Genomic DNA, 22,927 nt, shown 5'->3' with positions numbered 1-22,927 from the left:
AGAGCGATTTAAATACGAGTGACTTTTCACTCACGCTTATAATGTGAGTCAATGAGCTAAGAAACACAAGGTCTTGAATATTGTGCTGTGTTTTACTACGGACCAGACCTCGAACAATGACAAATAACTCGACAACGGAAGCAGCTATTCACAAAATTCTTTCACACTGAGCGCTAGAAGGGTCTCCTGAATAAAATGATGTATTTTTTTGTTTGTACTCTTTAAAATAACGACACTAGAGCGATTTAAAAACGAGTGACTTTTCACTCATGTTTATAATGTGTGTCAATGACCTAAGACACACAAGGTCTTGAATATTGTGCTGTGTTTTACTACGGACCAGACCTCGAACAATGACAAATAACTCGACAACGGAAGCAGCTATTCACAAAATTCTTTCACACTGAGCGCTAGAAGGGTCTCCTGAATAAAATGATGTATTTTTTTGTTTGTACTCTTAAAAATAACGACACTAGAGCGATTTAAAAACGAGTGACTTTTCACTCACGTTTATAATGTGAGTCAATGAGCTAAGAAACACAAGGTCTTGAATATTGTGCTGTGTTTTACTACAGACCAGACCTCGAACAATGACAAATAACTCGACAACGGAAGCAGCTATTCACAAAATTCTTTCACAGTGAGCGCTAGAAGGGTCTCCTGAATAAAATTATGTATTTTTTTGTTTGTACTCTTAAAAATAACGACACTAGAGCGATTTAAAAACGAGTGACTTTTCTATCCCGTTTATAATGCATGTCAATGAGCTAAAACACACAAGGTCTTGAATTTTGGGCTGTGTTTTACTACAGACCAGACCTCGAACAATGACAAATAACTCGACAACGGAAGCAGCTATTCACAAAATTCTTTCACAGTGAGCGCTAGAAGGGTCTCCTGAATAAAATGATGTATTTTTTTGTTTGTATTGTTAAAAATGAGGACGCTACAGGGAGTTAAAAACGAGTGACTTTTCAGCAACGTTTATACTGGGAGTCAATGAGGCCGCTCACCTGTGCTCTCCTCACTTTGAGGCTTGTCATTCAAAAACCGTAAATCCTATCGTTTAGGTAGACACATTGTGTGAATCAGGACAAGTTTTCCTACTACTTTTGAGAAAATCATGTCTGTAGAGTGAAATTTGTGGCTGAAAACACGGTTTAAGCGAGAAAGTTTGAGCTTTTTTTTGAAGCCGCCTACACTCTAAGCTTAAAGACCCTCACTGGTGTGTAACGCAATAGACACCCATTCAAAAGCCGGATTTTCTCCCAGAAACCACATGGCGTTTGAACCGGGACTGATCCGAAAGTGTAAAACCTAGCAGAAAAGTTGAATGCCAGATCCACAGAGGAGAAGTTTTCCTACGTTTTAGAGTTTGAATCATGTCTCTAGGTGAAAGCATGCCAGAGCAACGGATGTTTGAAAAACGTTGAAAAAGTGCTTTTTTTCCAATTAATTCCATAGAAATGAATGGGTTTTTTTTGGGACAAGTGTGACTACTACTTTTGAGAAAATTATGTCTGTAGTGTGAAATTTGTGGCTGAAAACAGTTTAAGTTTGAAATTTTGAGCATGATGTGTGTGTTCTTGAGACAGCTTTTCCCTCTGCCCCGTCACTGGCCCCAATTGGCATGGTGATGGGCCTGAACAGGAGAGTTAAGAAACACACACAAGATTATGTCAGGTGTCTGCTGTAAATTGCTATGGACCAGGCCTCGAACAATGACAAATAACTCGACAACGGAAGCAGCTATTCACAAAATTCTTTCACAGTGAGCGCTAGAAGGGTCTCCTGAATAAAATGATGTATTTTTTTGTTTGTATTGTTAAAAATGAGGACGCTACAGGGAGTTAAAAACGAGTGACTTTTCAGCAACGTTTATACTGGGAGTCAATGAGGCCGCTCACCTGTGCTCTCCTCACTTTGAGGCTTGTCATTCAAAAACCGTAAATCCTATCGTTTAGGTAGACACATTGTGTGAATCAGGACAAGTTTTCCTACTACTTTTGAGAAAATCATGTCTGTAGAGTGAAATTTGTGGCTGAAAACACGGTTTAAAAATAAAATAAACTCTAAACTCTAAGAAGAGTGTTTGTAGTTTGTATGTACGAACAGAAGTGTTCCTAATAATGTGGGCGGCTAAGGTGAGGCTGACACACAAGGGCTGGAGTTTTCTACTGTTTTTTTTATGAAGGACCAGGCCTCGAACAATGACAAATAACTCGACAACGGAAGCAGCTATTCACAAAATTCTTTCACAGTGAGCGCTAGAAGGGTCTCCTGAATAAAATGATGTATTTTTTTGTTTGTATTGTTAAAAATGAGGACGCTACAGGGAGTTAAAAACGAGTGACTTTTCAGCAACGTTTATACTGGGAGTCAATGAGGCCGCTCACCTGTGCTCTCCTCACTTTGAGGCTTGTCATTCGAAAACCGTAAATCCTATCGTTTAGGTAGACACATTGTGTGAATCAGGACAAGTTTTCCTACTACTTTTGAGAAAATCATGTCTGTAGAGTGAAATTTGTGGCTGAAAACACGGTTTAAGCGAGAAAGTTTGAGCTTTTTTTTGAAGCCGCCTACACTCTAAGATTAACGACCATCACTGGTGTGTAACGCAATAGACACCCATTCAAAAGCCGGATTTTCTCCCAGAACTCACATCGTGTTTGAGCCGGGCCTGATCCGAAAGTGTAGAACCTTGCAGAAAAGTTGAATGCCAGATCCACAGAGGAGAAGTTTTCCTACGTTTTAGAGTTTGAATCACGTCTCTAGGTTAAAGCATGCCAGAGCAGCGGACGTTTGAAAAACGTTGAAAAAGTGCTTTTTTTCCAATTAATTCCATAGAAATGAATGGGTTTTTTTTGGGACAAGTGTGACTACTACTTTTGAGAAAATTATGTCTGTAGTGTGAAATTTGTGGCTGAAAACAGTTTAAGTTTGAAATTTTGAGCATGATGTGTGTGTTCTTGAGACAGCTTTTCCCTCTGCCCCGTCACTGGCCCCAATTGGCATGGTGATGGGCCTGAACAGGAGAGTTAAGAAACACACACAAGATTATGTCAGGTGTCTGCTGTAAATTGCTATGGACCAGGCCTCGAACAATGACAAATAACTCGACAACGGAAGCAGCTATTCACAAAATTCTTTCACAGTGAGCGCTAGAAGGGTCTCCTGAATAAAATGATGTATTTTTTTGTTTGTATTGTTAAAAATGAGGACGCTACAGGGAGTTAAAAACGAGTGACTTTTCAGCAACGTTTATACTGGGAGTCAATGAGGCCGCTCACCTGTGCTCTCCTCACTTTGAGGCTTGTCATTCAAAAACCGTAAATCCTATTGTTTAGGTAGACACATTGTGTGAATCAGGACAAGTTTTCCTACTACTTTTGAGAAAATCATGTCTGTAGAGTGAAATTTGTGGCTGAAAACAGAGTTTAAGCGAGAAAGTTTGACCTTTTTTTTCAAACTGTCTACACTCTAAGATAATGACCTTCACTGGTGTGTAACGCAATAGACACCCATTCAAAAGCCGGATTTTCTCCCAGAAACCACATGGCGGTTGAGCCGGGACTGATCCGAAAGTGTAGAACCTAGCAGAAAAGTTTAATGCCAGATCCACAGAGGAGAAGTTTTCCTACGTTTTAGAGTTTGAATCACGTCTCTAGGTGAAAGCATGCCAGAGCAGCGGATGTTTGAAAAACGTTGAAAAAGTGCTTTTTTTTCAATTAATTCCATAGAAATGAATGGGGTTTTTTTGGGCGATTTTTTCGCGACTACGTCGCGAAAAAATCGCAATCTATAGAGAAAAGTAATAGCATAGCGAGTCCGATCGAGCCGCATGTTTTGATATATTGTTTGTCTGTGTGCGACGTACGGTTATTGAGTTATTCGAAATCAAAATTTGCGTAGGAATAATAAAAATAAAAATAAAAATAATAATAAAAAGAAACACGTAGAAGAACAATAGTTGCAGTGCTTTGCACTGCAACCTATGGGCTCCCCTAGGGGAGCCCATAGGTTGCTGTGCTGCAGCACTGCATCCTAACTAGACCGGACAATTCCCCGGGGGAAATTGTGAGAGGATGCAGTGCGCGAAGCAATTCGCTCACGCATGTTGGCTGGCCGTGAATGTGTGACCCGCAATGATATTTCAATGCAATGATCGTGTGTGTGCTCGAGACAGCAGCCATCATGAAGAAGACCTATTCAAGAGTATGACCAAAGTGACTACAGGCGGAAATTAGCATGTACTGCTATAACCTGGGACAGACATCTGTCCTTAACACAAGGATAATGTTTAATTTGTGCACTGTCCCTTTTAAAAATAAAATAAACTCTAAACTCTAAGAAGAGTGTTTGTAGTTTGTATGTACGAACAGAAGTGTTCCTAATAAAGTGGGCGGCTAAGGTGAGGCTGACACACAAGGGCTGGAGTTTTCTACTGTTTTTTTTATGAAGGACCAGGCCTCGAACAATGACAAATAACTCGACAACGGAAGCAGCTATTCACAAAATTCTTTCACAGTGAGCGCTAGAAGGGTCTCCTGAATAAAATGATGTATTTTTTTGTTTGTATTGTTAAAAATGAGGACGCTACAGGGAGTTAAAAACGAGTGACTTTTCAGCAACGTTTATACTGGGAGTCAATGAGGCCGCTCACCTGTGCTCTCCTCACTTTGAGGCTTGTCATTCAAAAACCGTAAATCCTATCGTTTAGGTAGACACATTGTGTGAATCAGGACAAGTTTTCCTACTACTTTTGAGAAAATCATGTCTGTAGAGTGAAATTTGTGGCTGAAAACACGGTTTAAGCGAGAAAGTTTGAGCTTTTTTTTGAAGCCGCCTACACTCTAAGCTTAACGACCCTCACTGGTGTGTAACGCAATAGACACCCATTCAAAAGCCGGATTTTCTCCCAGAAACCACATGGCGTTTGAACCGGGCCTGATCCGAAAGTGTAAAACCTAGCAGAAAAGTTGAATGCCAGATCCACAGAGGAGAAGTTTTCCTACGTTTTAGAGTTTGAATCACGTCTCTAGGTGAAAGCATGCCAGAGCAGCGGATGTTTGAAAAACGTTGAAAAAGTGCTTTTTTTTCAATTAATTCCATAGAAATGAATGGGGTTTTTTTGGACGATTTTTTCGCGACTACGTCGCGAAAAAATCGTATTCTATAGAGAAAAGTAATAGCATAGCGAGTCCGATCGAGCCGCAGGTTTTCATACATTGTTTGTCTGTGTGCGACGTACGGTTATTGTGTTACTCGAAATCAAAATTTGTGTAGGAAGAGTAACAAATATAACACTAGACAATTCCCCTGCGGGAAATCGCGAGAGTGATGCAGTGCGTGTAGCCAGGCCTCTATGTGAAAGCAAAACCCAAGAGGCAGCTAGTTTGCCAAGAAGTCCATAGAAATGAATGGGAAATTTACCTGAGACTTTGAGATGTTGGTGGCGCTACAGAGTTTAAGGTGGTGACATGAAACTTGCTGAGATGAACCTTGAGAGTGAGAAGAAAGGGTGTGCAAAATTTCACGACGTTAAAGGGTTGCTATGGAGGAACAGAGGGCAGAATGTGGAGTAATCTAAAAACTCCATAGAAATGAATGGGAAATTTACCAGATACTTTGAGCCGTTGGTGGCGCTAGAGAGTTTGACTGAGTAACGTACAAAGCAGCAGGACACCAAGTCCGACCGAGCCGCACGTTTTGATATATTGCTTGCCCGTGTGCGATGTACGGTTAATGAGTTATTCGCAATCCATATTTTGCCAAGAAGTCCATAGAAATGAATGGGAAATGTACTGTAGCTGAGATTTTTAGCCGTTGGTGGCGCTAGAGAGTTAAAGAGAATACCGGACAAAGCAATGGGACACCGAATCCGATCGATCCGCACGTTTTGATATACAGTTGGCCCGTGTGCGAGGTACGGTTAATGAGTTATTCGCAATCAAAAATTTGCATGGAAAATGAATAAGAATTAATTCAAAATGGCGGGAAAAGTAGGCGGGCGCAAAATGACGTCATAGGGTGCGTTGGATCCGTCTGGGCCCAAGGATTACAGGGACACCAAGTTTTCGAAAATCGGACCAACGGTTGAAAAGTTACAAGCAGAAATGTGCCTGAGACTTGAGCCGTTGGTGGCGCTAGAGGGCATGACTGAATATCGGGCAAAGTAATAGCACGCCGAGTCCGACCGAGCCGCACGTTTTGATATACGGCCTGACTGTGAACGATGAACGCTTAGTGAGTTATTAGCAATCAAAAAATGCGTAGGAGTAAAAAGTAGTGTAACAAAATGAATACTAGACAATTCCCCTGCGGGAAATCGCGAGAGTGATGCAGTGCGTGTAGCCAGGCCTCTATGTGAAAGCACCACCCAAGAGGCTGCTATTTTGCCAAAAAGTCCATAGAAATGAATGGGAAATTTACCTGAGAATTTGAGATGTTGGTGGCGCTAGAGAGTTTAAGGTGGTGAGCTGAAACTTGCTGAGATGAACCTTGAGAGTGAGAAGAAAGGGTGTGCAAAACTTCACGACGTTAAAGGGTTGCTATGGAGGCGCAGAGGGCGGCGTGTGGAGTAAACTAAAAACTCCATAGAAATGAATGGGAAATTTACCTGAGACTTTGAGCCGTTTGTGGCGCTAGAGAGTTTGATTGAGTAACGTACAAAGCAGCAGGACACCGAGTCCGACCGAGCTGTACGTTTTGATGTATTGCTTGCCCGTGTGCGATGTACGGTTAATGAGTTATTCGCAATCCATAGTATGCCAAGAAGTCCATAGAAATGAATGGGAAATGTACTGTTGCTGAGACTTTGAGCCGTTGGTGGTGCTAGAGAGTTAAAGAGAATACCGTACAAAGCAATAGGACACCGAGTCCGATCGAGCCGCACGTTTTGATATACAGCGTGCCCGTGTGCGAGGTACGGTTAATGAGTTAGTCGCAATCAAAAATTTGCATAGAAGATGAATAAGAATAAATTCAAAATGGCGGAAAAACTAGGCGGGCGGAAAATGACATCATAGGGTGCATTGGATTCGTCTGGGCCCAAGGATTACAGGGACACCAAGTTTTCGAAAATGAGACCAACGGTTGTAAAGTTACAAGCAGAAATGTGCCTGAGACTTGAGCCGTTGGTGGCGCTAGAGGGTTTGACTGAATATCGGGCAAAGTAATAGCACGCCGAGTCCAACCGAGCCGCAAGTTTTGATATATGGCCTGGCTGTGTCCGATGAACGGTTAGTGAGTTATTAGCAATCAAAATATGCGTAGGAGTAAAAAGTAGTGTAACAAAATGAATACTAGACAATTCCCCTGCGGGAAATCGCGAGAGTGATGCAGTGCGTGTAGCCAGGCCTCTATGTGAAAGCACCACCCAAGAGGCAGCTAGTTTGCCAAGAAGTCCATAGAAATTAATGGGAAATTTACCTGAGACTTTGAGATGTTGGTAGCGCTAGAGAGTTTAAGGTGGTGAGCTGAAACTTGCTGAGATGAACCTTCAGAGTGAGAAGAAAGGGTGGGCAAAATTTCACGACGTTAGGGGGCTGCTATGGAGGCGCAGAGGGCGGAGTGTGGAGTAATCTAAAACCTCCATAGAAATGAATTGGAAATTTACCTGAGACTTTGAGCCGTTGGTGGCGCTAGAGAGTTTGACTGAGTAACGTACAAAGCAGCAGGACACCGAGTCCGACTGAGCCGCACGTTTTGATATATTGCTTGCCCGTGTGCGATGAACGGTTAATGAGTTATTCGCAATCAAAAATGTGTACGGAACCCATAGAAATGAATGGGATATTTCGGGTGATTTATTCGCGCCGTAGGTATAGCGCCCCCTAGTGGCCAGTTTGTCCCAATTTTTTTGCTGGCCTTTCTGGAGGGGTGAGGCATAATGCAACAAAGTTTCGTTAAGGTCTGCCAAAGGGCGGCCGAGATATGAGCAAACATCCTGATTCACGTCTGCGCGGCCAAATTTGATTGGCTACCACGGCCAAACGGTCCTGAAACCGCAAACACCGGGCAAGAGGATATTGCAGATTAGCGCCACGAAGCCAGTGAACAAGTTTGGGAGGAAGTGGTTAAAAATTGAGGGAGGAGAAGCAGTATGATTGATTTTCGCATAAGTCAAAATGACGGAAAATGTTTCAGGGTTGAAAATGACATCAAAGGGTGCTATGGACTCGGCATGGGCCAAGGATTCCAGGCATACCAAGTTTTTGAAAATCGGCCCATCGGTTCAAAAGTTACAAGCAGAAATGTTCCAGCAACCTAGAGCTGCGGGCGCAAATTTGATTGGCCGCCACGGCCCCACGTTAATGAAATTCTGAACACCAAATAAGGGTATTGTGCAGCTGCGTTGAGTGGTGCACTGTACCAAGTTTGGGAGAGATGAGTCAAAAAATGAGCGATGAGAAGCATTTTAAGTGATTTTCACAAAATGCAAAATAGCGCGAAAACTTTCCGGTGTTCAAAATTTTGTCAAAGGGTCCACTGGATTCGTCCTGGCCCAATGAGTCCAGCGAAACCAAGTTTTCGAAAATCGGACCAACGGTTCAAAAGTTACAAGCGGAAACGTACCGGCGACCTGGACCCTCGAGTTTGAGCAGTTGGTGGCGCTAGAGAGTTTAATGCAGTGACTTGAAACTTGCTGAGACGAACCTTGAGTGTGTGAAGAAACAGTGTGCAAAATTTCCCGACATTAAGTGGTTGCTAAGGAGACGCAGAGGGGGACGTTTGAAGTTTTCCAAAAACTCCATAGAAATGAATGGGAAATTTACACGAGACTTTGAGCCGTTGGTGGCGCTAGAGAGTTTCACCCAAGGAATGTTCAAAGCAACAGCACACCAAGTCCGATCGAGCCGCACGTTTTGATATATAGCTTGCCCGTGTGCGATGAACGGTCCCCGAGTTACACGCAATCAAATTTAGCATGTAAAGATGAACAAGAATAAAATCAAAATGGCGGGAAAATTAGTCGGGCGGAAAGTGACGTCATAGGGTCCACTGGACTCGGCTGGGTCCAAGGATTCCAGGGAGACCAAGTTTTCGAAAATCAGACCAACGGTTCAAAAGTTATTAGCAGAAATGTGCCTGAGACTTGAGCCGTTGGTGGCGCTAGAGGGTTTGACTGAATATCGGACAAAGTAATAGCACACCGAGTCCGACCGAGCCGCACGTTATGATATATCGCCTGCCTGCATGCGATGCACGGTTTTTGAGTTATTCGAAATCAAAACTGGTACGGAAGATGAATAAGAATAAGAATAATAATAATAATAACTAGACAATTCCCCTGCGGGAAATCGCGAGAGTGATGCAGTGCGTAGAGCCACGCCTCTAGGTGAAAGCACCACCCAAAAGGCAGCTAGTTTTTCAGAAACTCCATAGAAATGAATGGGAAATGCAGCTGAGATTTTGAGCTGTTGGTGGCGTTAGAGAGTTTCACAGAATAATGAACAAAGCAATAGGACACCGAGTCCGATCGAGCCGCACGTTTTGATATATTGCTTGCCCGTGTGCGATGAACGGTTAATGAGTTATTCGCAATCAAAAATGTGTACGGAACCCATAGAAATGAATGGGATATTTCGGGTGATTTTTTCGCGCCCTAGGTATAGCGCCCCCTAGTGGCCAGTTTGTCCCAATTTTTTTTGCTGGCCTTTGTGGAGGGGCGAGGCATAATGACCCGAAGATTCGTTAAGGTACGCCAAAGGGCGGCCGAGATATGACCAAACTTCCTGATTCGCGTATGCGCGGCCAATTTTGATTGGCTACCACAGCCAAAGGGTCCTGAAATCGCAAACACCGGGCAAGTATATTATGCATATTATCGCCAAGAAGCCAAAGACCAAGTTTGGGAGAAAGTGGTTAAAAATTGAGGGAGGAGAAGCAGTATGATTGATTTTCGCCTAACTCAATATGGCGGAAAATGTTTCAGGGTTGAAAATGACATCAAAGGGTGCCCTGGACTCGGCATGGGCCAAGCAATCCACGCATACCAAGTTTTTGAAAATCGGACCAACGGTTCAAAAGTTACAAGCAGAAAAGTACCAGCGACCTCGAGCTGCGGGCGCAAATTTGATGGGCCGCCACGGCCCCACGTTAATGAAATTCTGAACACCAAATAAACGTATTGTGCAGCTGCGTTCAATGGTGCACTGTCCCAAGTTTGGGAGAGATGAGTCAAAAAATGAGCGATGAGAAGCATTTTAAGTGATTTTCAAAAAATGCAAAATTGTGGGAAAACTTTCCGAGTTCAAAATTTTGTCAAAGGGTCCCCTGGATTCGTCCTGGCCCAATGAGTCCAGCGAAACCAAGTTTTCGAAAATCGTACCAACGGTTCAAAAGTTACAAGCGGAAACGTACCGGCGACCTGGACCCTCGAGTTTGAGCAGTTGGTGGCGCTAGAGAGTTTAATGCAGTGACTTGAAACTTGCTGAGACGAACCTTGAGTGTGTGAAGATACAGTGTGCAAAATTTCCTGACATTAAGTGGTTGCTAAGGAGACGCAGAGGGGGACGTTTGAAGTTTTCCAAAAACTCCATAGAAATGAATGGGAAATTTACACGAGACTTTGAGCCGTTGGTGGCGCTAGAGAGTTTCACACAAGGAATGTTCAAAGCAACAGCACACCAAGTCCGACCGAGCCGCACGTTTTGATATATAGCTTCCCCGTGTGCAATGAAGGGTCCCCGAGTTACACGCAATCAAAGTTTGCATGTAAAGATGAACAAGAATAAAATCAAAATGGCGGGAAAATTAGTCGGGCGGAAAGTGACGTCATAGGGTCCACTGGACTCGGCTGGGTCCAAGGATTCAAGGGAGACCAAGTTTTCGAAAATCGGACCAACGGTTGAAAAGTTATAAGCAGAAATGTGCCTGAGACTTGAGCCGTTGGTGGCGCTAGAGGGTTTGACTGAATATCGGTAAAAGTAATAGCACGCCGAGTCCGACCGAGCCGCACGTTTTCGTATGCAGCCTGCCTGCGTGCGATGCACGGTTATTGAGTTATTAGCAATCAAAATCGGTACGGAAGATGAATAATAATAATAATAACTAGACAATTCCCCTGCGGGAAATCGCGAGAGTGATGCAGTGCGTGTAGCCAGGCCTCTATGTGAAAGCACCACCCAAGAGGCAGCAAGTTAGCCAAGAAGTCCATAGAAATGAATGGGAAATTTACCTGAGACTTTGAGATGTTGGTGGCGCTAGAGAGTTTAAGGTGGTGAGCTGAAACTTGCTGAGATGAACCTTGAGAGGGAGAAGAAAGGGTGTGCAAAATTTCACGACGTTAAGGGGTTGCTATGGAAGCGCAGAGGGCGGAGTGTGGAGTAATCTAAAAACTCCATAGAAATGAATGGGAAATTTACCTGAGACTTTGAGCCGTTGGTGGCGCTAGAGAGTTTGACTGAGTAACGTACAAAGCAGCAGGACACCAAGTCCGACTGAGCCGCACGTTTAGATATATTGCTTGCCTGTGTGCGATGTATGGTAAATGATTTATTTGCAATCCATAGTTTGCCATGAAATCCATAGAAATGAATGGGAAATGTAGTGCAGCTGAGACTTTGAGCCGTTGGTGGCGCTAGAGAGTTAAAGAGAATACCGTACAACGCAATAGGAAACCGAGTCCGATCGAGCCGCACGTTTTGATATACAGCTTGCCCGTGCGCGAGGTACAGTTAAAGAGTTATTCGCAATCAAAAATTTGCATTGAAGATGAATAAGAATTAATTCAACATGGCGGGAAAAGTAGGTGGGCGGAAAATGACGTCATAGGGAGCGTTGGATGCGTCTGGGCCCAAGGATTCCAGGGAGACCAAGTTTTCGAAAATCGGACCAACGGTTGAGAAGTTACAAGCAGAAATGTGCCTGAGACTTGAGCCGTTGGTGGCGCTAGAGGGGTTGACTGAATATCGGGCAAAGTAATAGCACGTCGAGTCCGACCTAGGCGTACGTTTTGATATACAGCCTGCCTGTGGCCGATGAACGGTTAGTGAGTTATTAGCAATCAAAATATGCGTAGGGGTAAAAAGTAGTGTAACAAAATGAATACTAGACAATTCCCCTGCGGGAAATCGCGAGAGTGATGCAGTGCGTGGAGCCAGGCCTCTAGGTGAAAGCACCACCCGAAGGGCAGCTAGTTTTCCAAAAACTCCATAGAAATGAATGAGAAATGTAGCTGAGACTTTGAGCCGTTGGTGGCGCTAGAGAGTTTCACAGAATAACCGACAAAGCAACAGTACACCGAAACCACTCGAGCCGCACGTTTTGAGATATCACTTGCCCATGTGCGATGTACGGTAAAGGAGATATTCGCAGTCAAAGATAGCAGCAAGTTTTCCAAAAACTCCATAGAAATGAATGGGAAATGTACTGTAGCTGAGACTTTAAGCCGTTGGTGGCGCTAGAGAGTTAAAGAGAATACCGTACAAAGCAATAGCACACCGAGTCCGATCGAGCCGCACGTTTTGATATACAGCTTGCCCGGGTGCGAGGTACGGTTAATGAATTATTCGCAATCAAAAATTTGCACGGAAGATGAATAAGAATAAATTCAAAATGGCGGGAAAAATAGGCGGGCGGAAAACGACGTCATAGGGTGCGTTGGATTCGTCTGGGCCCAAGGATTACAGGGACACCAAGTTTTCGAAAATCGGACCAACGGTTGAAAAGTTACAAGAAGAAATGTGCCAGGGACTTCAGCCGTTGGTGGCGCTAGAGGGTTTGACTGAATATCGGGCAAAGTAATAGCACGCCGAGTCCGACCGAGCCGCACGTTTTGATATATGGCCTGCCTGTGTCCGATGAACGGTTAGTGAGTTATTAGCAATCAAAATACGCGTAGGAATAAAAAGTAGTGTAACAATATGAATACTAGACAATTCCCCTGCGGGAAATCGCGAGAGTGATGCAGTGCGTGTAGCCAGGCCTCTATGTGACAGCACCACCCAAGAGGCAGCTAGTTTGCCAAGAAGTCCATAGAAATGAATGGGAAATTTACCTGAGACTTTGAGATGTTGGTGGCGCTAGAGAGATTAAGGTGGTGAGCTGAAACTTGCTGAGATGAACCTTGAGAGTGAGAAGAAAGGGTGTGCAAAATTTCACAACGTTAAGGGGTTGCTATGGAGGCGCACAGGGCGGAGTGTGGAGAAATCTAAAAACTCCATAGAAATGAATGGGAAATTTACCTGAGACTTTGAGCCGTTGGTGGTGCTAGAGAGTTTTACTGAGTAACGTACAAAGCAGCAGGACACCGAGTCCGACCGAGCCGCACGTTTTGATATATTGCTTGCCCGTGTGCGATGTACGGTTAATGAATTAATTGCAATCCATAGTTTGCCAAGAAGTCCATAGAAATGAATGGGAAATGTACTGTAGCTGAGACTTTGAGCCGTTGGTGGTGCTAGAGAGTTAAAGAGAATACCGGACAAAGCAATAGGACGCCGAGTCCGATCGAGCCGCACGTTTTGATATACAGCTTGCCCGTGTGCGAGGTATGGTTAATGAGTTATTCGCAATCAAAAATTTGCATGTAAGATGAATAAGAATAAATTCAAAATGGCGGGAAAAGTAGGCGGGCGGAAAATGACGTCATAGGGTGCGTTGGATTCGTCTGGGCCCAAGGATTCCAAGGACACCAAGTTTTCGAAAATCGGACCAACGGATGAAAAGTTACAAGCAGAAATGTGCCTGAGACTTGAGCCGTTGGTGGCGCTAGAGGGTTTGAGTGAATATCGGGCAAAGTAATAGCACGCCGAGTCCGACCGAGCCGCACATTTTGATATATGGCCTGCCTGTGTCCGATGAACGGTTAGTGAGTTATTAGCAATCAAAATATGCGTAGGAGTAAAGAGTAGTGTAACAAAATGAATACTAGACAATTCCCCTGCGGGAAATCGCGAGAGTGATGCAGTGCGTATAGCCAGGCCTCTATGTGAAAGCACCACCCAAGAGGCAGCTAGTTTGCCAAGAAGTCCATAGAAACGAATGGGAAATTTACCTGAGACTGTGAGACGTTGGTGGCGCTAGAGAGTTTAAGGTGGTGAGCTGAAACTTGCTGAGATGAACCTTGAGAGTGAGAAGAAGGGGTGTGCGAAATTTCACGACGTTAAGGGGTTGCTATGGAGGCGCAGAGGGCGGAGTGTGGAGTAATCTAAAAACTCCATAGAAATGAATGGGAAATTTACCTGAGACTTTGAGCCGTTGGTGGCGCTAGAGAGTTTCACAGAATAATGAACAAAGCAATAGGACACCGAGTCCAATCGAGCCGCACGTTTTGATATGTTGCTTGCCCGAGTGCGATGAATGGTTAATGAGTTATTCGCAATCAAAAATGTGTACGGAACCCATAGAAATGAATGGGAAATTTCGGGTGATTTTTTCGCGTCCTTGGTATAGCGCCCCCTAGTAGCCAGTTTGTCCCAATTTTTTTGCAGGCCTTTGGGGAGCGTCGCGGCATCATGCCACTAAGTTTCGTTAAGGTACGCCAAAGGGCGGCCGAGATATGAGCAAACTTCCTGATTCGCGTCTGCGCGGCCAATTTTGATTGGCTACCACGGCCAAACGGTCCTGAAATCGCAAACACCAGGCAAGTTTTTTAATGCAGATTATTCCCAAGAAGCCATTGACCAAGGTTGGGAGAAAGTGGTTAAAAATTGAGTGAGGAGAAGCAGTATGATTGATTTTCGCATAACTCAAAATTGCGGAAAATGTTTCAGGGTTGAAAATGACGTCAGAGGGTGCTTTGGAATCGGCATGGGCCAAGCATTCCACACATACCAAGTTTTTGAAAATCGGACCAACGGTTCAAAAGTTACAAGCAGAAATGTACCAGCGACCTTGAGCTGCGGGAGCAAATTTGATTGGCCGCCACGGCCCCACGTTAATGAAATTCGGAACACCAAATAATTATATTGTGGAGCTGCATTCAATGGTGCACTGTACCAAGTGTGGGAGGGATGGGTCAAAAAATGAGCGATGAGAAGCATTTTAAGTGATTTTCACAAAATGCAAAATTGCCGGAAAACTTTCCGGTGTTCAAAATTTTGCCAAAGGGTGCCCAGGATTCGGCCTGGCCCATTGAGTCCAGCGAAACCAAGTTTTCGAAAATCGGACCAACGGTTCAAAAGTTACAAGCGGAAAAGTACCGGCGACCTGCACCCTCGAGTTTGAGCAGTTGGTGGCGCTAGAGTGTTTAAGGCAGTGACTTGAAACTTGCTGAGACGAACCTTGAGTGTGTGAAGAAACAGTCTGCAAAATTTCACGAAGTTAAGTGGCCGCTAAGGAGACGCAGAGGGGGACGTTTGAAGTTTTCCAAAAACTCCATAGAAATGAATGGGAAATTTACATGAGACTTTGAGCCGTTGGTGGCGCTAGAGGGTTTCACACAGGAAGGTTTCAAAGCAAGAGCTCACCGAGTCCGATCGAGCCGCACGTTTTGATGTATAGCTTGCCCGTGTGCGATGTACGGTCACCGAGTTACACGCAATTAAAGTTTGCATGGAAAAATGAACAAGAATAAAATCAAAATGGCGGGAAAATTAGTCGGGCGGAAAGTGACGTCATAGGGTCCACTGGACTCGTCTGGGTCCAAGGATTCCAGGGAGACTGAGTTTTCGAAAATCAGACCAACGGTTGAAAAGTTATAAGCAGAAATGTGCCTGAGACTTGAGCCGTTGGTGGCGCTAGAGGGTGTGACAGAACATCGGGAAAAGTAATAGCACGCCGAGTCCGACCGAGCCGCACGTTTTGGTCTGCAGCCTGCCTGCGTGCGATGCACGGTTATTGAGTTATTAGCAATCAAAACGGGTACGGAAGATGAATAATAATAATAAGAAAAATAATAATAAGAAACGCATAGAAGAACAATAGTGATGCCGTGCTTTGCACTGCATCACTAACTAGACAATTCCCCTGCGGGAAATCGCGAGAGTGATGCAGTGCGTGGAGCCACGCCTCTAGGTGTAAGCACCACCCAAAAGGCAGCGAGTTTTTCAGAAACTCCATAGAAATGAATGGGAAATGCAGCTGAGAATTTGAGCCGTTGGTGGCGCTAGAGTGTTTCACAGAATAACGAACAAAGCAATAGGACACCGTGGCCGATCGAGCCGCACGTTTAGATATATTGCTTGCCCGTATGCAATGTACGGTCAATGAGATTTTCGCAGTCAAAGATTGCAGCAAGTTTTCCAAAAACTCCATTAAAATGAATGGGAAATTTACCTGAGACTTTGAGCCGTTGGTGGCACTACAGAGTTTGACTGAGTAACGTACAAAGCAGCAGGACACCGAGTCCGACCGAGCCACACGTTTTGATATATTGCTTGCCCGTGTGCGATGTACGGTTAATGAGTTATTCGCAATCCATAGTTTGCCAAGAAGTCCATAGAAATGAATGGGAAATGTACTGTAGCTGAGACTTTGAGCCGTTGGTGCCGCTAGAGAGTTAAAGAGAATACCGTACAAAGCAATAGAACACCGAGTCCGATCGAGCCGCACGTTTTGATATACAGCTTGCCCGTGTGCGAGGTACAATTAATGATTTATTCTCAATCAAATATTTGCACGGAAGATGAATAAGAATAAATTCAAAATGGCGGGAAAAGTAGGCGGGCGGAAAATGACGTCATAGGGTGCGTTGGATTCGTCGGGGCCCAAGGATTACAGGGACACCAAGTTTTCGAAAATCGGACCAACGGTTGAAAAGTTACAAGCAGAAATGTGCCTGAGACTTGAGCCATGGGTGGCGCTAGAGGTTTTGACTGAATATCGGGCAAAGTAATAGCACGCCGAGTCCGACCGAGCCGCACGTTTTGATATATGGCCTGCCTGTGTCCGATGAACGGTTAGTGAGTTATTAGCAATCAAAATATGCGTAAGAGTAAAAAGTAGTGTAACAAAATGAATACTAGACAATTCCCCTGCGGGAAATCGCGAGAGTGATGCAGTGCGTGTAGCCAGGCCTCTATGTGAAAGCACCACCCAAGAGGCAGCTAGTTTGCCAAGAAGTCCATAGAAATTAATGGGAAATTTACCTGAGACTTTGAGATGTTGGTAGCGCTAGAGAGTTTAAGGTGGTGAGCTGAAACTTGCTGAGATGAACCTTCAGAGTGAGAAGAAAGGGTGGGCAAAATTTCACGACGTTAGGGGGCTGCTATGGAGGCGCAGAGGGCGGAGTGTGGAGTAATCTAAAACCTCCATAGAAATGAATTGGAAATTTACCTGAGACTTTGAGCCGTTGGTGGCGCTAGAGAGTTTGACTGAGTAACGTACAAAGCAGCAGGACACCGAGTCCGACTGAGCCGCACGTTTTGATATATTGCTTGCCCGTGTGCGATGAACGGTTAATGAGTTATTCGCAATCAAAAATGTGTACGGAACCCATAGAAATGAATGGGATATTTCGGGTGATTTATTCGCGCCGTAGGTATAGCGCCCCCTAGTGGCCAGTTTGTCCCAATTTTTTTGCTGGCCTTTCTGGAGGGGTGAGGCATAATGCAACAAAGTTTCGTTAAGGTCTGCCAAAGGGCGGCCGAGATATGAGCAAACATCCTGATTCACGTCTGCGCGGCCAAATTTGATTGGCTACCACGGCCAAACGGTCCTGAAACCGCAAACACCGGGCAAGAGGATATTGCAGATTAGCGCCACGAAGCCAGTGAACAAGTTTGGGAGGAAGTGGTTAAAAATTGAGGGAGGAGAAGCAGTATGATTGATTTTCGCATAAGTCAAAATGACGGAAAATGTTTCAGGGTTGAAAATGACATCAAAGGGTGCTATGGACTCGGCATGGGCCAAGGATTCCAGGCATACCAAGTTTTTGAAAATCGGCCCATCGGTTCAAAAGTTACAAGCAGAAATGTTCCAGCAACCTAGAGCTGCGGGCGCAAATTTGATTGGCCGCCACGGCCCCACGTTAATGAAATTCTGAACACCAAATAAGGGTATTGTGCAGCTGCGTTGAGTGGTGCACTGTACCAAGTTTGGGAGAGATGAGTCAAAAAATGAGCGATGAGAAGCATTTTAAGTGATTTTCACAAAATGCAAAATAGCGCGAAAACTTTCCGGTGTTCAAAATTTTGTCAAAGGGTCCACTGGATTCGTCCTGGCCCAATGAGTCCAGCGAAACCAAGTTTTCGAAAATCGGACCAACGGTTCAAAAGTTACAAGCGGAAACGTACCGGCGACCTGGACCCTCGAGTTTGAGCAGTTGGTGGCGCTAGAGAGTTTAATGCAGTGACTTGAAACTTGCTGAGACGAACCTTGAGTGTGTGAAGAAACAGTGTGCAAAATTTCCCGACATTAAGTGGTTGCTAAGGAGACGCAGAGGGGGACGTTTGAAGTTTTCCAAAAACTCCATAGAAATGAATGGGAAATTTACACGAGACTTTGAGCCGTTGGTGGCGCTAGAGAGTTTCACCCAAGGAATGTTCAAAGCAACAGCACACCAAGTCCGATCGAGCCGCACGTTTTGATATATAGCTTGCCCGTGTGCGATGAACGGTCCCCGAGTTACACGCAATCAAATTTAGCATGTAAAGATGAACAAGAATAAAATCAAAATGGCGGGAAAATTAGTCGGGCGGAAAGTGACGTCATAGGGTCCACTGGACTCGGCTGGGTCCAAGGATTCCAGGGAGACCAAGTTTTCGAAAATCGGACCAACGGTTCAAAAGTTATTAGCAGAAATGTGCCTGAGACTTGAGCCGTTGGTGGCGCTAGAGGGTTTGACTGAATATCGGACAAAGTAATAGCACACCGAGTCCGACCGAGCCGCACGTTATGATATATCGCCTGCCTGCATGCGATGCACGGTTTTTGAGTTATTCGAAATCAAAACTGGTACGGAAGATGAATAAGAATAAGAATAATAATAACTAGACAATTCCCCTGCGGGAAATCGCGAGAGTGATGCAGTGCGTGTAGCCAGGCCTCTATGTGAAAGCACCACCCAAGAGGCAGCTAGTTTGCCAAGAAGTCCATAGAAATGAATGGGAAATTTACCTGAGACTTTGAGACGTTTGTGGCGCTAGAGACTTTAAGGTGGTGAGCTGAAACTTGCTGAGATGAACCGTGAGAGTGAGAAGAAAGGGTGTGCAAAATTTCACGACGTTAAGGGGTTGCTATGGAGGCGCAGAGGGCGGAGTGTGGAGTAATCTAAAAACTCCATAGAAATAAATGGGAAATTTACCTGAGACTTTGAGCCATTGGTGGCGCTAGAGAGTTTCACAGAATAATGAACAAAGCAAGAGGACACCAAGTCCGATCGAGCCGCACGTTTTGATATATTGCTTGCTCGTGTGCGATGAATGGTTAATGAGTTATTCGCAATCAAAAATGTGTACGGAACCCATAGAAATGAATGGGATATTTCGGGTGATTTTTTCGCGTCCTTGGTATAGCGCCCCTAGTGGCCAGTTTGTCCCAATTTTTTTGCTGGCCTTTGTGGAGGCGCGCCGCAAAATGCCACGAAGTTTCGTTAAGGTATGCCAAAGGGCGGCCGAGATATGACCAAACTTCCTGATTCGCGTCTGCGCGGCCAAATTTGATTGGCTACCACGGCCAAGCGGTCCTGAAATTGCAAACCCCGAACAAGTTTTTTATGCAGATTAGCCCCAAGAAGCCAACGACCAAGTTTGGGAGAAAGTGGTTAAAAATTGAGGGAGGAGAAGCAGTATGATTGATTTTCGCATTACTCAAAATAGCGGAAAATTTTTCAGGGTTGAAAATGACATCAAAGGGTGCATTGGACTCGGCATGGGCCAAGCATTCCACACATACCAAGGTTTTGAAAATCGGACCAACGGTTCAAAAGTTACAAGCAGAAATGTACCAGCGACCTCGAGCTGCGGGCGCAAATTTGATTGGCCGCCACGGCCCCACGTTGATGAAATTCTGAACACTGGGTAATACTATTGTGCAGCTGTCTACACTGGTGCACTGTACCAAGTTTGGGAGAGATGGGTCAAAAAATGAGCGATGACAAGCATTTTAAGTGATTTTCACAAAATGCAAAATTGCGGGAAAACTTTCCATGTTCAAAATTTTGTCAAAGGGTCCGCTGGATTCGGCCTGGCCCAATGAGTCCAGCAAAACCAAGTTTTCGAAAATCGGACCAACGGTTCAAAAAGTACAAGCGGAAACGTACCTGCGACCTGGACCCTCGAGTTTGAGCAGTTGGTGGCGCTAGAGAGTTTAATGCAGTGACTTGAAACTTGCTGAGACGAACCTTGAGTGTCTGACGAAACAGTGTGCAAAATTGCCCGACATTAAGTGGTTGCTAAGGTGATGCAGAGGGGGACGTTTGAAGTTTTCCAAAAACTCCATAGAAATGAATGGCAAATTTACACGAGACTTTGAGCCGTTGGTGGCGCTAGAGAGTTTGACTGAGTAACGTACAAAGCAGCAGGACACAGAGTCTGACCGAGCCGCACGTTTTGATATATTGCTTGCCCATGTGCGATGGACGGTTAATGAGTTATTCGCAATCCATAGTTTGCCAAGAAGTCCATAGAAATGAATGGGAAATGTACTGTAGCTGAGACTTTGAGCCGTTGGTGGCGCTAGAGAGTTAAAGAGAATACCGTACAAAGCAATAGGACACCGAGTCCGATCGAGCCGCACGTTTTGATATACAGCCTGCCCGTGTGCGAGGTACGGTTAATGAGTTATTCACAATCAAAAATTTGCATGGAAGATGAATAATAATAAATTCAAAATTCCGGGAAAAGTAGGCGGGCGGAAAATGACGTCATAGGGTGCGTTGGATTCGTCTGGGCCCAAGGATTACAGGGACACCAAGTTTTCGAAAATCGGACCAACGGTTGAAAAGTTACAAGCAGAAATGTGCATGAGACTTGAGCCACTGGTGGTGCTAGAGGGTTTGACTGAATATCGGGAAAAGTAATAGCACGCCGAGTCCGACCGAGCCGCACATTGTACTATATGGCCTGCCTGTGTCCGATGAACGGTTAGTGAGTTATTAGCAATCAAAATATGCCTAGGAGTAAAAAGTAGTGTAACAATATGAATACTAGACCGGACAATTCCCCGGGGGAAATTGTGAGAGGATGCAGTGCGCGAAGCAATTCGGTCATGCATGTTTGCCGGCCGTGAATGTGTGACCAGCAATGATGTTTCAATGCAATGATTGTGTGTGTGCTCGAGACAGCAGCCATCATGAAGAAGACCTATTCAAGAGTATGACCAAAGTGACTACAGGCAGAAATTAGCATGTACTGCTATAACCTGGGACAGACATCTGTCCTTAACACAAGGATAATGTTTAATTTGTGCACTGTCCCTTTTAAAAATAAAATAAACTCTAAACTCTAAGAAGAGTGTTTGTAGTTTGTATGTACGAACAGAAGTGTTCCTAATAAAGTGGGCGGCTAAGGTGAGGCTGACACACAAGGGCTGGAGTTTTCTACTGTTTTTTTTATGAAGGACCAGGCCTCGAACAATGACAAATAACTCGACAACGGAAGCAGCTATTCACAAAATTCTTTCACAGTGAGCGCTAGAAGTGTCTCCTGAATAAAATGATGTATTTTTTTGTTTGTACTCTTAAAAATAACGACACTAGAGCGATTTAAAAACGAGTGACTTTTCTCTCATGTTTACAATGGGTTTCAAGGAAGCCTGTCAGCCTTTTCAGCAACGTTTATACTGGGAGTCAATGAGGCCGCTCACCTGTGCTCTCCTCACTTTGAGGCTTGTCATTCGAAAACCGTAAATCCTATCGTTTAGGTAGACACATTGTGTGAATCAGGACAAGTTTTCCTACTACTTTTGAGAAAATCATGTCTGTAGAGTGAAATTTGTGGCTGAAAACACGGTTTAAAAATAAAATAAACTCTAAACTCTAAGAAGAGTGTTTGTAGTTTGTATGTATGAACAGAAGTGTTCCTAATAAAGTGGGCGGCTAAGGTGAGGCTGACACGCAAGGGCTGGAGTTTTCTACTGTTTTTTTTATGAAGGACCAGGCCTCGAACAATGACAAATAACTCGACAACGGAAGCAGCTATTCACAAAATTCTTTCACAGTGAGCGCTAGAAGGGTCTCCTGAATAAAATGATGTATTTTTTTGTTTGTATTGTTAAAAATGAGGACGCTACAGGGAGTTAAAAACGAGTGACTTTTCAGCAACGTTTATACTGGGAGTCAATGAGGCCGCTCACCTGTGCTCTCCTCACTTTGAGGCTTGTCATTCAAAAACCGTAAATCCTATCGTTTAGGTAGACACATTGTGTGAATCAGGACAAGTTTTCCTACTACTTTTGAGAAAATCATGTCTGTAGAGTGAAATTTGTGGCTGAAAACAGAGTTTAAGCGAGAAAGTTTGACCTTTTTTTTGAACCTCTCTCCACTCTGACCTTAACGAGGTCCACTGGTGTGTAACGCAATAGACACCCATTCAAAAGCCAGATTTTCTCCGTTTGACCCGGGACTGATCCGAAAGTGTAGAACCTAGCAGAAAAGTTGAATGCCAGATCCACAGAGGAGAAGTTTTCCTACGTTTTAGAGTTTGAATCACGTCTCTAGGTGAAAGCATGCCAGAGCAGCGGATGTTTGAAAAACGTTGAAAAAGTGCTTTTTTTTCAATTAATTCCATAGAAATGAATGGGGTTTTTTTGGACGATTTTTTCGCGACTACGTCGCGAAAAAATCTTATTCTATAGAAAAAAGTAATAGCATAGCGAGTCCGATCGAGCCGCACGTTTTGATACATTGTTTGTCTGTGTGCGACGTACGGTTATTGTGTTACTCGAAATCAAAATTTGTGTAGGAAGAGTAACAAATATAACACTAGACCGGACAATTCCCCGGGGGAAATTGTGAGAGGATGCAGTGCGTGAAGCAATTCGGTCATGCATGTTTGCCGGCCGTGAATGTGTGACCAGCAATGATGTTTCAATGCAATGA

This window comes from Neoarius graeffei, chromosome 27 (assembly GCF_027579695.1).
Source record: "Neoarius graeffei isolate fNeoGra1 chromosome 27, fNeoGra1.pri, whole genome shotgun sequence".
Classification (NCBI taxonomy): domain Eukaryota; kingdom Metazoa; phylum Chordata; class Actinopteri; order Siluriformes; family Ariidae; genus Neoarius; species Neoarius graeffei.
Note: the sequence above shows the minus strand (reverse complement) of the source record.